We start from the raw sequence: 16,449 nt of genomic DNA, 5'->3' as shown, positions 1-16,449 counted from the left end.
CTGAGGGTCAAGGGCTTCACCCTTGGTGCCCCCATCCAAGCCAACTGAACCACTGGTGCTTTTCCAACTGTGGCATCTCCTTTCTCCTACCCCCTTCCCTTTGCCCCCTCCATCAGGAACACATTCTCCACTCCCCACTTCTCCCAAAATGTCTTCTTTAGGGAACAGCCCATCTCACTTCCCTCCCAGTTCCTGTCACACCCTTCACACACCTTCCCTCAGAGGACCCTTTCCATGTGGTGCAATGGCCGCTGAGCTCCTATTTGTGTTGGCTGAGTGGGAGAATGAATTATTAAACAAAGTCATTTTTGAAATTTTCGATTATGGACACAGGTCTTGAGCATCTAGGACCCGGAACAAACCCTCCACGTTGATACACATGCCACAGTATCGGCCCCAAGGAAACATCATCCTGTTAAAATTAGAAGCGAAATGTCAAGGTTCTCAGAGGCAATTTCATAAATAATTCCAAGTAGGCAGCATGGAAGACGCAGATGATGGATTTCATTGGCTCTCCATATTCTATGTTAGCACACTTGCTGGCAGCCTGAAAATGACATTTCTCTCCCAGCCGGGCTCGCCTCTTCCCACTGGGCGAACAGTGATGTACTTTTTTTTGAGTTGTCAATTTCAGGTTGCGATTTCCATCCCTGTTCAGTCCATGGGCAGGAGGGTCTGTTCACTTCAAAGATTCAGAATCACCATCTTCTTGGTACCCAAACAGCCCTGTGTTGCCTGTATGCCTGTCACCTCCCAGTATGGCTTCAGAAACCACACAGGAGATGGGAAAAGGGAATGGGTCCAGAGACCTTTCTAGGAGAAAAAGATCTTGAGTTTTTCCCTGCAAGGGTAGAAGCTGGATAGAGACCCAGGTGAGTGATCAGAGGCTTCACAGTAAGACACAGGCTCAGGCCTGTTGGGTGAGGCTCTGGTTGAGTGTCAGCCTCTGAACCAGGAGGTCACTGTTTGATTCCCGTCAGGTCACGAGCCCAGGTTGAGGGCTCAAACCCCAGTGTGGGGCATGCAGGAGGCAGCCAATCATTCTCTCTCATTATTTATGTTTCCATCTTTCTTTCTCTCAGAAATCAATAAAAAAAAGTTTTTTTAACAACACACACGGGCTCAGGCACTTCCCAGCTGAATAACCCAGGCACATTATTTAAGGACTCTGTGCCTCAGTTTCCTTATTGCAAAGTAAGGGGGCTCATTCTACCCTTCTGAGGAGTCCAAGAAATGCTGAGATGTGAATCCTGCCTCCATTACCACAGGCTGCTTTACCTTTCTGGGCCTCAGCTTTTCATCTGAAAATCGATTCATCCATCCCAAGTGTCTCATGGAGTGCTAAAGAAAGCGCAGCTACTCACTCTGAGGATAACAACAGTAACAGCATGTGGATTTCCTTTCTCCCTCTAAGTAACCACCAAAGGCATGGATTCATACGACCGGTGGGTGACTGTCTCCTGGGTCCCAGGCTGTGTGCTAGGCTCCGGGGGTCATGCAGTTCAACTAGACAGCCTGGGACCTCCTGGGGCTTGCGGTCCAATGAAGGTGGCAGGTGTCTACGCACCCACATCCCATCAGGCCACGTGTGAGGAGGGGCTCAGAGGAGCCCCCAGGGCTACTGCCTGGGGGAAGGGTTTCCAACAGAGATGCAGAAAGGCAAAGGGAAAGCATCAGCCAGGGGCTCAGTCAGACATCGTCCCAATGTCCCCGGGTCATTGGGGGCTCAAGGAAGACCACCCACTGCTGTCAGGAAGTTGGGGGCTCTCGTTTCTGGTGAACCCCAGTGCCTTTTAGTGGTCTTCAATTTCTCGGCTTACCTCCCTCCAGCCTGCTCGTCACACAGCAGGGGAAAGAACTTTGTGACTTCTCCAGTGAATCACCACCCCACCCACAGCACCTCCATAAAGATGACTAAAATCGTTCAAATAAAGGTTTTTGCAGGGGCACTGGTACCTAGTAAGCGGGGGCAAACATAGGTTTACAGTTGTGAGTACATGAAACACAGAGTTTATTCTTGTATTATTATTAATTATTGTATCATTTTCCATACAAACAACTGGACACCTGCTTTTGTCTCACCCAGTCAGACATCCTTCTCACAATCTGGGACCGCTGGCTTCTAAACGGCTCATCTGCCTGCCTGATTGCCCCTAACTGCTTCTGTCTGCCTGCCTGATCACCCCAACTGCCTCTGCCTTGGCCCCTGCTGCCATGGCTTTTCTGAAAGGTCATTCAGCTGTCCGGTCTAATTATCATATTACACTTTTATTATTATAGATTTTAGAGCTGAGAGAGAGAGAGAGAGAGGAGGAAACAGTGGTTTATTGTTCCACTTATTTATGCATTCATTGGTTGATTCTTGTATGTGCTTTGAGGGAATTGAACCTGCAACTTTGGTGTATAGGGACGATGTTCTAACCAACTGAGCTACCCAGCCAGGGCTCACCATCTCTTTGATTCTGAGAAAAAAGAAGAGAAGTTTGACGTGGACCATTTTGGGAACTATACAGCAGTTCCTAACCCTGGTTCCTGACAGAATTACCTGGAGAGCTTAATCAAAGTGACATCCAACCCCACCCCAGATCAATTAAATCCGGGTCTTTTGGGGGTGAAGGGTGGAATCTAGGTATCACTCATGATTAAAAACTTCTCTAGGTAACCAAGGTATAAAACTGGAAAAGCTGCAACCACTCATTTTAACTCAATAAAGATGGAAAAATTCATTTTTACTGAAATTCATCTAAAAAAAACTATCTGCTCCCTCATATCTGTTTTGATATTTTGTTTACAAAATACTTTAATCTTTCTGGTTTAATCTACTACTTGAAACAATTCTGTGGTATAAGCATCACTGTGCCCATTCTACAGATGAGGAAGCTGAGGCCCACGGAGCCCAGAGACATTCCTGAGGCCATCCAGCACCAGGATGGAAACCAGCTCCAAGTCCTAGGGGCCTTCTTCAAACAAAAGGACCAGAGATCATCAGGACATCCACATAAAGCCAGGGCCATTCATCTCACCTGAGGGAGGGAGCTCAAGGGACCTGGCTTTGATGCTTGACCTCAAAAGATGCTCTTATTAGGGTTGGTTTTTATTGCGATAACGAAATGGCAACATAGAGCCAATTGTTCAATCAGAGAGAGGGGATGGGGCAGGAGAGGTGTCCTGCTTCTGCGAGAGAAGCCATTTTAGGATAAAGGGAAGGTTTCTGAGTTGCACGGCAGGAACCATTAAGGCTGGTGGGTGTTCCTCTGTCACCCGCTGCCCGTCTGCCTGGGGTGAATGTGCTGAGAGAGGCTCTGACACTGGTTGGTTTTCCTGAGTGGGCTAAACGTAGCCTCATGATCTTGCCTGAACTATGATTTGCTTAGCACACACTTTCCCTATAAATAATGAATGTGTACACCCCAGCCTGCTGCTGACAAATTATTATGAGTTGGGACTTAATGGGCTGTAAACTATGCAGTGAACAGCCCTGCCTTTTGGTCTGTGGCCCCCACCCACTGCCAACCTCTGGAAAGTGTGCTAAGCTACCTCAGAGCCCACTAGATTGACAACCCCCACTACCCAAGGTCATCCTCTGAGCACCCTCTCCTCTTCTGTTACCGCGCTCATCAGCACAGAAGGCCATAAAAATCAGAACCAAGGCAAGGAGATGTGAAGGCCAAGGTGACTTGGATTCTTTTAGCCTGTTGCCTGGGTTTTCATTTGGGTGTTCTGCTCTCTTTTCATTTCTGGGCATGTGACCCACAGTTCATTTGCACAGGTGTGCAGCCTGCTGAAGTTCTCACCCGAGGATGCTTCCATAGACATATTAGCCGTGGGCTCTCATCCAGTGATAACAGACAAGGTTGACCACTTTACCCTCTGGTCTTGCCTTGCTTCCAGGAGTTGACTTTGATGATGACCTGCTGTCTGCCTCCACTACGTCCCAGAAGAGAAGCCCAAAGTACTCATTCCCAGTTAACTGGCGGTACCTGAGAGAGAGCAGACTCTCAGCTACCATTCCCAGAACAGCTAAATGGCTGGTTACTCCTGAGTGGGTGGATGGGTACGTGAAGGGATGGACTGAAGGACTGGAGGATGAACTAATAAATTGATAGAGGAGTGCTGAGTAGGAGATGCTGAATAGATGAATGATGGGAAGAACAGATGGTGGATGGGAAAGTGGACAGCTGAATGGATAGAAGGATGTGTGGAGGATTGGTAGGTGGAGAAGAATAAGTGGGAAGATGGGTGGGTAGAGAGATGGGTGGGTACATGGGTTTGTGAAGGTAGATGGGTGAATGAAACGATGAGAAGTTAGAGGGATGAATAAATGTATGGCTGGGTTGCTGGGTGAGTAGTCACCTACTCCTGAAGGTTTAGCTTAGGTCACCCAACCCCAGGCAAGGAGGTAAGTGAGACAGCTAAAGATCAAGTATGTTTTAATCATTTCACAAACAAGAAAAGGGAGAGCTAGACAAACTGCAGGCTTGTCTAGGACCACTCAGCGGTAGAAGAAATTGAACTCCTGGCTCCTTCCTCCCTCCCTGCTTTCCCCGGCGGCATTCAGCACCGGGTGAAGGCCTATCCCTCTGGAAGTCATGTAAACAGAGCCCGCTTTTCATCTCTAACTCTGTAGCTGGTGATGAAATAAGCCCCAGGGATGTGCCAGCATCAAGATTGAAAGCAGGCAGGAAGGAGAGGCCAGAGAGAGCAGAGTTCCCATGGGAGGAAGCAGTGGTTTCTTAGCGGGAGAGAATGACACACTGGGCTGAAACGCTGCATCTCCAGTCTTGAAAACTGTCAAAGGCAGCCCTTCTTGCTTGGAGAGCAATAGAATGTAGGTGACTGAGATGCTCAGACGGTCCCTGACGGTCTACAAACTCCTCCAAGCAAGCCCGCTGGGAATCCCTGATCTGAGCCTCAAGTCCCGAAGGACTGTGCTAACAACCGCCTCGAGGGACTGGCCTCAGCTGGAAAATTCTGCAGATGGTTGTGAACCTTCTTTGCCTTTGAAGATCTTTGATCTATTCCCCACTTGGCCCTCTTTCGGGTCTTTTGAGCTCCTAGAGGAAAGTGAATCCTCTGAATTCTCTTTTGAAGAGGACTCGGAGAGGAAGCTTCTGATGAAAAGCAAGAGCAGTGTATCAGCCACAAGGCTTGTTTCTGCAGAGAGCAGATGACAAGAGGGCCGGGGAGGAGACCCGCTGCTCCTCAGTCACTCACACGATGAGGACAGTCGCTGCCCAGAGACCATGGCAGGGCCTGAACCTCAAGAAGGGGGGACTCATTGCAGGTCCCTTCAGTTGCAGTCCCAACTCTAAGAAGACAGAATACCTCCCACCAGCTCTATGTCTTTGATGAGCCACCTCTTCTCCCTAAGTCCCCGGCTCCTCTCCAGAATGGGGAAAGCAATTCAATGAAGCAAAATCTATAAAGTCCTGAGCACAGAACTCAGCACGTAGTAAATGCTCAATAAATATGTTCCCCTTAACAAATATTCAGAGTGTCATTTCAATAACAAAGCCCTCTTTCATATTAAAAACGATTAGCCAAGCAACCAACTTCCCTTCCTTATTTTTAGAGGACAGTGATGGCCGAACATCCATCACTGGTTTTGAAAACAATACTGCGCAGTGCCCAGAGAGAACATCTCCCGGAGTAGATTCATTGCCAGCCTCAGCGACTCCACGCCGCCATTCTGATGAGTTTCAGCGCTTCCTGCTGGGAGCTGTTCCTGGGAATGGATCTTCCAGCTGTGCCTCAGACCTCTCCCATGACTGTCACTAGCATCATCCGTCCTTCCGGTTGGAAGATGAATAGTTTCATTTCCACCTGAACCTTAGCCCTAACCTGGAGATGTTCATGTAGCCCCTGGGATCCCAGGTGGGGCTGACCAGCGTCACTGGGCAGGTAAGTAGGGAAGCTGCAAATAGGTGCAAACCACAGGCCGACCAGCTGTGAGGGTGCATGAGCTCCGAGGGTCCCTTTTCCACTTGCATCTCGTCTGTCCTTTTTACACTAGCTTCCGGATTCTGAAAGCCCTTTTGCTGCAACACTGCCTGCCCCGGGCTTCCATGGCAACCGTCTCCCAGGCCCCTTCGCATCAGTCTTCCTTGCCGCAGCACTCTGTCCTCTTCTCACTTCCATTTCTTATTCCTGGGCTACTGGCTCTCAACGTGGGGCTCCCGCACCTGCAGCAGCATCACCGGGGAACGTGTGGAGAATGCAGTTTCTCAGGCCCCCAGCCAAGAGCCAGGGAACTGGAGACTCTGGGAGTGGGACTCGGCACTCTGAGTGTGGGAGCCCTCTGGGGTCTGAGGATGGCAGGCTGGAGAATGCCCAGGCGCCTGCATGCCGATGGCTCCTAGGAGCTCACAACACAGATGGCTCCCGTTCTAGACCTCATCTCTGAACCAGGATGTATCTAAATACCTACTTAGCCCCTTGAAAGACTCGGTGGCACCCCTCACAGGCAAGTGCCAACCAAACTCTCAGTTTTGCTTCCTGAATCCGATGCAGTTTCCAATCTCCTCAGTGAAGGCGGCCAGCACCTCAGCAGCCAGGCCTCCCCACCTTTCCCTCCCCCACCCACCATCCTATCCAATCCTCCCCTCCTCTCTTTTCTTCTCCCCGGAAGGCCAAACAACCAAAACCATGGGCAGAGGGGATTTCTGGGCACCCAGACATCCAGAGCACAGAGGGGGTAAACACTAAATACGGGCTCTTTTTAAAGCAAACCTCTCCTTGGATTACGCACCTCATCAAAAACCCATGAGCACCTACAGGACGCCAGGTGCCATGCGTGGATGGACAGATCCTGATAGTCTCTGTCCGCCTTTCCTGCCTCTCTTGCTCCCCTCTGCTTCCAAAACAAACTCTTATTTCACAATCAAAGATATATGCTCTCAATGTGTACAGCAGGGCACCTATTGATTTTCTTGTTGCCAGTCATTACCAAGATTTATTAATCGTCCCCGCTCCCCATTGATTGAAGAAAGCAGAATTCCCAGTGGCCAATCAATCCTGATAGACTCCATGACAAAGAGTCAATATCTATTTATTATTTGATGAATGGGCTTCATTATCTTAAACACTGCAGAAGTTGAGCAGTGCCCAGGCAGCTGGAATTAGGCTGGGAATGTGTCACCCCAAACCCCAAGGCTAGCAAGTTCCCAGGGCAGCGAAAACGTGCTGATCCCACGCTCTCCCCCTCCCTTCCCGCTTGCAGACCCTGGAGTCCGAGGTCAGCAAGGAAAAGGGTCAAATGTCTGGGGTTCAACTGGCACCTGCTGCCAACTCAACAAGTCACCAGCCAGGCACATTTGGGGTTCGGACAATGAGACTGACTGGGAGGTAGGCCATCCTGTGCCCCCCCGAGGTGGGGGGAAGGGGAGACCAGCAGTGAAGGGTCCTAAGGCATAACAAGGTGATGACTCAGGTACTGCTGAAACGGGAAAGAGAAGAGGATGGTTTGATTCGGACTTTGGTCTGGATGGTCTTGGGTTTGAACCCTGCCCCCGCCCCTCCCCTGAGCTCCAGGACCTTTGGCATGTGCTTTGTCTTTCTTTCCTTGTCCAGACACAGGAATTGACTTGTACCCACTTTAGAGGGTTGCTACAACTTAACATGAGAAGCCCCGTATCGCCACACAGGCTCCTCAGCTTGCAGGGAACCGGCTTTAGTGACAACGTGGACTCTCTCTGCAAAGTCACCATGAGTGAGTCTCTGTGTGGCCACCTGCCAGTGATGCTGGGGGAGCCGCAGCGCGCCCTCCCCCCGCCCCATGCAGAAACACGTTAGGGACCTGGTGTGGCCCCCACTTGCCTTCTAACAGGACAGTGCTGCTGGCTAAGCAGAGAAAACTATTGGAAATGTCTTCCTTTCCAATGCACGGCCAGCTCACTGCCGCTCCCCTTAGAAGCTGGGCGTTCAGACCTGCGGGGCTCCCAGTGATGTCCCATTAAGACCAACTCCAACTGTCCAGGCCGTTCCTGGGGGAGGGACACGCAGCACCAGCCTGCTCGCTGCAAGCTCTCCTGAGAAAAGGGATCGCCCCAACGTGAGCTTTCTGACCTGCAAACCAGACTGGGACCCTCTTCTAGTGAAATCACTGGTGGCTCCCCCGCTGCCTCCAGGAGAAAAGTTTGGATCCCTTAGCTCAGTGGTCGGCAAACTCATTAGTCAACAGAGCCAAATATCAACAGGACAACCACTGAAATTTCTTTTCAGAGCTGAAAACCTACTTCTGCGCATGGGCCACGAAGTTTCAATCGCATTGTACGTGCATGCCCGCATGTGGTATTTTGTAGAAGAGCCACACTCAAGGGGCCAAAGAGTCGCATGTGGCTCGAGAGCCGCAATTTGCCGACCACTGCCTTAGCACATACTCCTGGAGTCCAGCTTCTCGGGTCTCGCTGTTCCTGTGCGAATCCTCTGTACCAGGCTCTCAATTACCCCTACAGCCCCAAGTCCTGACTCCCCCACCTCTAGCCCTTTACAGATATTGGTCCTTTTATTAGGGATGTCAAAGCTGTCATGTCTATCTGGCCAATTTGTATAAAGAGAGGGTTCTGGTCCCCACTGCCCTGCCCCCTATTATGACTCTGTTTGCGAATCGTCCAGCGACTGGTCTCTGAGCTCCTTGGGGGTGGAGGCCACACACACGATGAGCATTGGGGCAAATACCCCCAACCACACAGCCTCCTTATTGCTGTCATTGCATCATTTACATCTCGTAACGAACAACGTTTTTGTTTCATCACCGATCACTCCCCCACATCCCAGCCTGCCACCCTCCAGCTGGCTTGTACTGTGTTTCACTAGGTGCCACCCGTTTCTCAGGGAGTCTAGTCACCAGCGCCATTCACTGGGGCTGCTACGTTTGCCTGGAGGCATGGGCTGGGATAACGCGTGTGGATGTATAATATTTTGGTATACAGATATTCATGTATTTAACAAGTATTCATGTATTCAGCCTAATAGTTGAGGGGCTGAGGTCTGGTTTCCTGAGGTTTATGTTCTGAGTTGGGGAGGGGATGTAGGGAAGAGAGAGAAGCAGCAGCCAAACAAATCGAGGAACAAAAGAACTGTCGCCTCTGGTGAGGGGTGCCCCAGGGAAAATAAAACACATAGATGGGAAGGGAGAGGTTTGGGGCAGCAGGAGCCGCTGGGGATTTACTTTCTAAGTCCATCTCTTCTGGTTGCCTCTGCCGCCCTGCCAGCTTCTTCTCAGGCCCCTGTGCGGGTGACCCTTCCCCACCAGGCCCCGCAATGCTGGTGCTCTAGGCTCTGTCCTGGGCCCTCGGGTGACCCCTCAGTCTTCCCTGGAAAAACGTCAGCTTCCCCTGAAGCCCACAGCTTCCATCGCCACTTCTATGCCAGTGACTCATGCGAGGGTTATTTCCAGCCCCAACCTTTCATCTGATCTGGAGACCAGCATATCCAGCTCCTTACTCAACACTCCTCCTGGGTGACTTGAAGTTTAAAGAGGGTAAGTAATTTGGCCAAGATACAAGCCAGGCACTGGGACATAAATCAGAGTAGTCAAACCACAGCCATCCCCTCTATCACCTGATATCCTAATAAATTCTATTTGTAGTGCCAAAGGCACCTGAGAGGAAATATACTGCTTCAAATTGCTGCTATCATGATCGTTATTGCTAGAATATCATCACTATTACTCTAGCAGCTAGGAGATGCAAGTATGGAGTGCCTCCAGTTACAGGAGGTATTAAGCTATAGCCTTTCTATATAAGTTCTTCAATTCTTTTTACTACCGGTACCTTGCAAGAGAGAGAAATGTTACCCCATTTGCAGATGAGGAAACTGAAGCAAACAGGAGTGGAGAAATGTGCAAAAGACTCAAATGTTTAAGAAGGGAGTGTTCATTCATACTGTATTAATGAAAAAGCAAGTCACCTATGGGGTTTCTGGCTGAGCCTATCTTCAATGGTACAGATCACCAATCGATGTTTGTATGTCACAGAGCTGCGGGCTCTTCACCGAAACCTGCATCGTTTTCCTCCCAGGAACACAGGGAGCCATTTCTCAGCCCTCCTTGTGGTCAAGGTACCATGCCAGCCCAGAACACAGGCATGGAATGGTGTCCACCACTTTTAAGCATGTCTCACAGAAACCTCCCACATGTCTTCCCATGCTCTTCCCCCTAGAAGCAGAGAACCTGAGCCCTCAGAGGACTCCAACATATGGGAGTGGTCTTGGGTCCCTCCACGCATGAAGAAAAGCCACATACCATCCAGGAACACCATTCTGGACTACTATGCGAGCCAGAAAAATGACTTCTACTGGGTTAGGCCACTTAATGTTTTTAGGCTTATTTATTACAGCAGCTACCATCAACCTGACACATACAACCTGACACATACAAACTGCACATATAATATGCCCCCACTTAATGCTGTCCACAGGTTCTGCAACTTTAAGGTAATGACAAACCCACTTTTCCTATAGGTTAATTGGTACAGACAAGAGTTCCTGGAGCACATCATCAACGTTTTAATGAAACAACCTAGAATGAAACAATGTTATTTGAGGACCTGCTGTATATTAAAACAACTTCCTTGAAGGATACACACCAAAATATGAATGTGAGTCTCTGGCTGGAAACATTACGGGTGAATTCCACTTCCTTCTTTTTGCTGATCTGCATTTTCAGTAACAAACAACTTGTGTTGTTCAGTTATTTTTTTTAAGTGGTAACAGATGTCCCACATGCAAATTCAAGTCTTTGAGAGTGGCGGAAAGTGATGGCCAGTGGCAAAGTCTTCTTCACCCGTGCAAGTCCCCTGCCACTCATGTGATCATTTACCAACAGGCATAGGCAATGTACATGAGATGATGCTAATAATAATAATGATAACGATGCAGCCCATTTATAGCACTTCCTTCACAAAAGTCCCGGACGCTTTACATTCCGGCACAATTAAAGGCAGCCACAGACAAAAAAAACCTTTCAGCTGTGCTTTATAAAGAGAAAGCAACTCAGCTCTTTGAACATAAAAGGAAGCCGATTCTACTAGATGACGAGGAACCCAATTTTCATGTGCTCGGACCCACCAACTCTTGTACGTTATATTTAGGACAATCAAACTGGCCTGAAGGAGAAAGAATCACAAAGCCCCGAGTACAGAGTTACAGAAAAAGCGAGTCGAGATCTCAAAGGGGCAACCAGTTACTGTCTTAGCTCAAGGCGGGGCCCTCCATTTGTCTGTCTGTAAATAGAGCAGCTCGGCGCTATTATGTTTGAAAGCCTGAAAAATAGGAACTGATGTGGAGTTGGAAATACATAATCTACTCAAGAGCTCTGATATTTACCAGATTGAACATGCTGTGCAAATGAGGCCCTAAGGGATTTCATTTCTACCGTGTCCCTGGGAGACAGGTGGGGGCTGGGTGGCGCACGCGTGGGGGCAAATAGTCAAGCCCGCATTACAGGGAAATTGCACTCACACTCAGGCACCGCCAAAGGGACTGAGGACATTCGCCAAATGAAACATTTTAAAGTTTCTTTGAGAATACGGGGAAATCCTTGGCTTGTACACAGGAGATGGGGCCGGAGCCTTCTTTTGTTACCAAGCGCCCAGGTCATTCTGCTATGATCAAAGGTAGAAAAACCCGGGGATAAGCTATCGCTCTGAGAGGAGCCTGTTCCCCTTGGCCTGGGCCAGTAGCCATGACACAGAAGGCACATACTTGATGAATACTCAGATGCACATTTGCTCAAATCCAGGTTCTGCCAGTTACTTGCTCTTTTACTTCTCTGACCTCGGGATTTCCCGCCTGTACGGAGGGCACAGTGACGAAATGGGAGACCACCCCTGTGCCTGGCCTGAAGCAAAGCCCTTGCCGAATCTGTTGTTCTTTGGGTTCATTTGGAGGAGCTCTGCATTGGTAACTGCAGATGAGGGTGAATTAAATAAATGCCCCTCAACCAGGGAAATGGCTTCAGCGATGAGGATCAGCTGTGCCTGCTCAGCTTCACGCACGGGAAACGTGTGATTGGAACTGATTGGATAAAAAACAGAAGTGTGTCCCCACAGGAAAGGTTAAAAGATGTTTAACCTTAAGAAAGGGAATTTGATGACCAGAATGGTCTATATGTCAGAAAGGGTAGAAGTTTTCCCTGGCAGGTTTGCTTGATGGTTAGAGCACTGGCCTGAAGACTGAAAGGTCTCGGGTTCGATTCCTAGTCAAGAGCGTGTATCTTGGTTGCAGGTTCCATCCCCGGTCCTAGCTGGGGCACATGGGAGAAACGGCCAATCAATATGTCTCTCTCACATCAATGTTTCTCTCTCCCCCCACCTTCCCTCCATTTCTCTCTTTCTAAAAATCAATGGAGAAAATATCCTCAAATGAGGATTAACAAAAAGAAAAAGAAAAAGGGTAAACACTTGAAGTAGGAAATGATGGGAAGCCATATTTCAGGCTGTTAGAGAAGCTGAAGTCAGACTGAAGGTCAGCCAGTGAGAAACCCTTCGAAGGCCCGTTCACGGCCGGGTGGACAAACAAACAGCAGCGATTCACACCACAGACTGCTCGTTGTGTGGCCACAGAACTGACTGCTGATGCACGCAACGCTGGGTGAATCTCAACAGCATGATGAGTATCAAAAAGCCAGACACAAAAGAGATCCGCAGGATAATTCCATTTACATAAAGTTCAAGAACAGGCAAAAATAACTGGCGTGCTATAATTCAGAACAGGGGGAATGGGGGGGTATGAATTGGCTGGAAGAGGCACAAGGGACATTCTGGGGTTACTTGGGTAATAGCAAAATGGGTAGGAATTTTTTTTAAATGCTCCTTGGGCCTGCACCCTTTCTTTAGGACGTTTGCCCTCAAAAGCACCAGGTCCTGCCCCTTTAACAACCCTCCAATGACTGCCTGCTGCCCTCAGCATCAAGCCCAGACCTCTCCCAGGCTCCTCGGTCCTACAACAGAAGGTCTCAGAGGACAGTCACATGGAGGAGGTTCTGTGCTGAGGCCTGAGCCCATGCAGATGATGAAACCAGACTCCAGGACAATGTTCTTCGAGTGGGTGACTTTGCACCAAGGAACAACTGTCAACATCTGAAGATACTTTCTGTTATCACAACTAGGAACTTGGTACTACTGGTATCTAGTGGGAAAAGAGGGCAGGATGCTGCTAAACATCCTACAATGCCCAGGACAGGTCCCTAAAAATGAATGATCTGGCCCCAAATGTCACAGTGCCAGGGTTGAGCTTGAGAGACTGCTGTCGGCATATTATTTCAAGAGAGCCCCTCCTCCGCAAAACTAGCTCCTGCCAATTTCTTTACCCTCACCTTCTACCCTCTGCCCTCATGTTCTGCTACCTCAGTCTTCTTGCTGGTCCTCCCCCAGAACCATCAGAGAATAAACATGTGTCATTTCAAGCTGCCAGGTTTGTGTTAATCAGTTACGACAGCCCAGGTGGCACCCAGGAATCCGCATGTTAACGGCCATCCCCCTTTGCTGGCTCTGACACAGGAGATCGGGTGGATCATACAGAGGGCAGCAGTGCCAGGCTGCTTCTCAAACACAGCCCAGTTTCAGGGACCCAGAGAATTCTGTTAGAGCTGGAAGGACCCCACCGCAAACATCCACTTCTACCTGCTGATTTTAGAGATGGGGAAACTGAGGCCCGGGAAACTCTGCTGCAAGGTGGGAGGATGAGACATGCTTTCATTCAACTGTCTTTACTGGCTTTCAGATCCCATTTGGAGGTTTCCAAATGAGTTATTGTGCAGACTGTCGATAGCTTTTCTATCTCATAATGACCCAATCGTGGAACGATTTAGCAATCCTGCTAATTGCATTTGGGGATATAGCAGTTGGGTAACTAGTTGGTGATTACTCATTCCCAAGAGCCCTACACATTGCATTATAAGGAAGCTAATCTTAGAAATACTTGTTAACGTCGATGATAATTACTAAGTAATTGGCTAGAACACGCCATTGTGGGTTTATCCAGGATCTGCCAGGTAATTATCTGGTCTTGTGTTCCCTGTAAAATAAATCCAGAGTACAAAAATGGTTCCAGTTTGTTGGCTATCATCCAACCACCGACCTCTGCCAGCTAACTGTGCGAATGCGAGCGATTAATCAAATTACTCAAATATTTGCTTTTGAACTGAATGTTAAGAAACCTGGATGGCCAACAAGTGGACGGTGCTAAATGGGAAAGAGGGGTGCACAGAGGCCCCCCCAAGATAAATATATAATCACCCAGTAATGTGGGATAAATGCCACTTCTTTGGAGGCTCATCTGCCTTCTTCACACAAAATACCAAAACACTTCAGAGACCAATTATTTGTCCCAAAGCTGCAGCGCCTTTATCATGGTGCCAGGAAGAGGCTGTGCTATTTGTGAAATTTGCAGGCAGTTATGATGCTCGGGAGGGGGCTCAGAAGAGGGGCTGCAAACACAGCTGGCTTGTAGGGTGGAGAGACACATTTTCATAAGGACCACTTATTTGTCAAGGGTGGCTGCTAACCGAGCCGTCTATTTCCAATTAGCCAACCCTTGGGAAAGGGGTGAGAGGGGCTTGGGGACCTGGGTTCCACTGAAAACCCTGAAAAAGTTGGAGAGTGGAGGCAGGAGGTCCTTAGGAAGGCCAGGCAAAAGAGAAAAGACGGTGGATTTCAAATTTCTAATTTGGGGATGTGAAAAAAGGGATTAGAAAGCCAGAAGGTGAGAGAAAGTTCGGGAGCAGACTGGGGGGTGGGGGGAGGGGGCAGGGGTAATGGGCAGAAGGCCAGTGCTGGGGAACAGACCACCTTCCAACCAGACCTGTGCGCCCCAAGGAGAGGCTACTGCCTGCCTGCTCATGAAGACACATGCTGGGCAAGAAAGGGGGCTAAGGGCCTGTGTTGGCAGGTTGTAAAAATGGCCACAGAATGTCCCGTTCTCTGCATCCATGCCCTTGCAATGTGACACTACAAATCCTCCCCTCCAGAGGCAGGGTCTGTTTCTCCATGCCTTAGGCTTAAGCGGAGGTTGTCCATGTGACTTGCTTTGGCCATTAGCCAATGTGACACAGATGTGAAAGGCACTTGTCCACTGGGGCTTACCCTCTTGCCGTTCTTAGAGCCCTGGGATCATGATGGGAATGAGCCTGAGCTGCCCTGTTGGGGGATGAGAGGCCAGGTGGAGGAGAATCCAGGCACCCAAGTGGATAGTCTGCTAACCCAAAGGGCATCCAATACCAACCAGCCCCCATCTGATCTGTCAGCTGACCACAGACACATCTAAGAGCCCAGCTACTGAGCCTGGCTCAGTGCAGAACTGTCCACAGAATAGAGAGAAACTATGAAGTATGGGGGTAGTTTGTCACTCAGCAAAAGCTTACTGATACACTCACCTAATAACAACCCCTCAGCTCCTGGATATTACCGGGGCTGATTATTTGAGAGCCACGCTGTCCTGTGGACAACCACCATTTTCACCATTTAAGGAGAGTTGAAGGACTATACCCAAATCCCCAATCCTTTGCAAACACTTACAGTCTGACACATAGGTTCCAGTCAACCCACCATCTGCATCAACAATGGTGACAGACAATCACACTCCTTCTACCAACCACCCAGGTCTTATACATGGATTCCAGGAGGCTTTAATCACAAGGGAACAAATCAAAGTCACACCAGCTCTGCCCTGAGCCCACAGCTCCCACCACAGACCTGCCGAGAAGTGAGGCTTATGTATTCGGGACATTACAGCTTGAGTTGAGTTCGGGGAGGCAGGGGCTCCTAATTCACCTTGTCATCACACGCTACCCCAGAACACCGCTGCTGTGGCTAGTCCTAATGCAACAAGGGAGAGGATGCCAGTTTGTTCCACACCTAAAACGTTCAACTAAAACTGAAGCTACTTTTTTTTTCAATGCTCATGTCACTGGGCAAGGTTAGAAAGAGCAAATGCAAGAAAATCCCTACCGCCTGACATTTTCTAATGTGAGTCCTCTACTAATGACCCCTCTGTGTAACGACAGACCACGATCCTGGACATTTCAAAGCACAACAGTAAGGGCCCGCACACATGCTCTGATGCTTTGAGGAAAGCCAGAGTTACAGCCATCAGAATCTTACTCCAAGGGTTAGCAAACTAGGTCCATGGGCCAACTCAGCCCATTGCCTGGTTCTGCAAATAAAGTTTTATCGGTACACAGCCACGTACATCCATCTGTGTCGTGTCTGTGGCTGCCTTCACACTACAGTAGCTGAGAAGTTCCGATAGCAACTGTATGATTGCAAAGCTGAAAATATTTACTATTGGAAAACGTTTGCAGACCCGATTTAGTCCGATCCAGTTAATTTCCATATAGAAAAAGTGAGTCTCAGATGTGGTTTCACAAATACTTGAAGCATGGGGGGGACCTAGAACCGACTTCCCGACACCCCATGCAGTGCTCTGCCGAGGAATTTTAGCATTCAGAGG

The 16,449-nt window shown here is 49.1% G+C and overlaps 1 protein-coding gene across 2 annotated transcripts in view; it reads right to left on the bottom strand.

Moving 5' to 3' along the window:
* The window catches only part of KSR2 (kinase suppressor of ras 2), a 271,878-nt gene that overhangs the window by 25,331 nt on the left and 230,098 nt on the right, over window positions 1-16,449 (bottom strand). The window lies entirely within an intron of this gene.

The sequence above is a fragment of the Pipistrellus kuhlii genome, unplaced genomic scaffold (assembly GCF_014108245.1).
Source record: "Pipistrellus kuhlii isolate mPipKuh1 unplaced genomic scaffold, mPipKuh1.p scaffold_m20_p_20, whole genome shotgun sequence".
Taxonomy (NCBI): domain Eukaryota; kingdom Metazoa; phylum Chordata; class Mammalia; order Chiroptera; family Vespertilionidae; genus Pipistrellus; species Pipistrellus kuhlii.
Note: the sequence above shows the minus strand (reverse complement) of the source record. Positions and strands in the feature narration are given on the sequence as shown.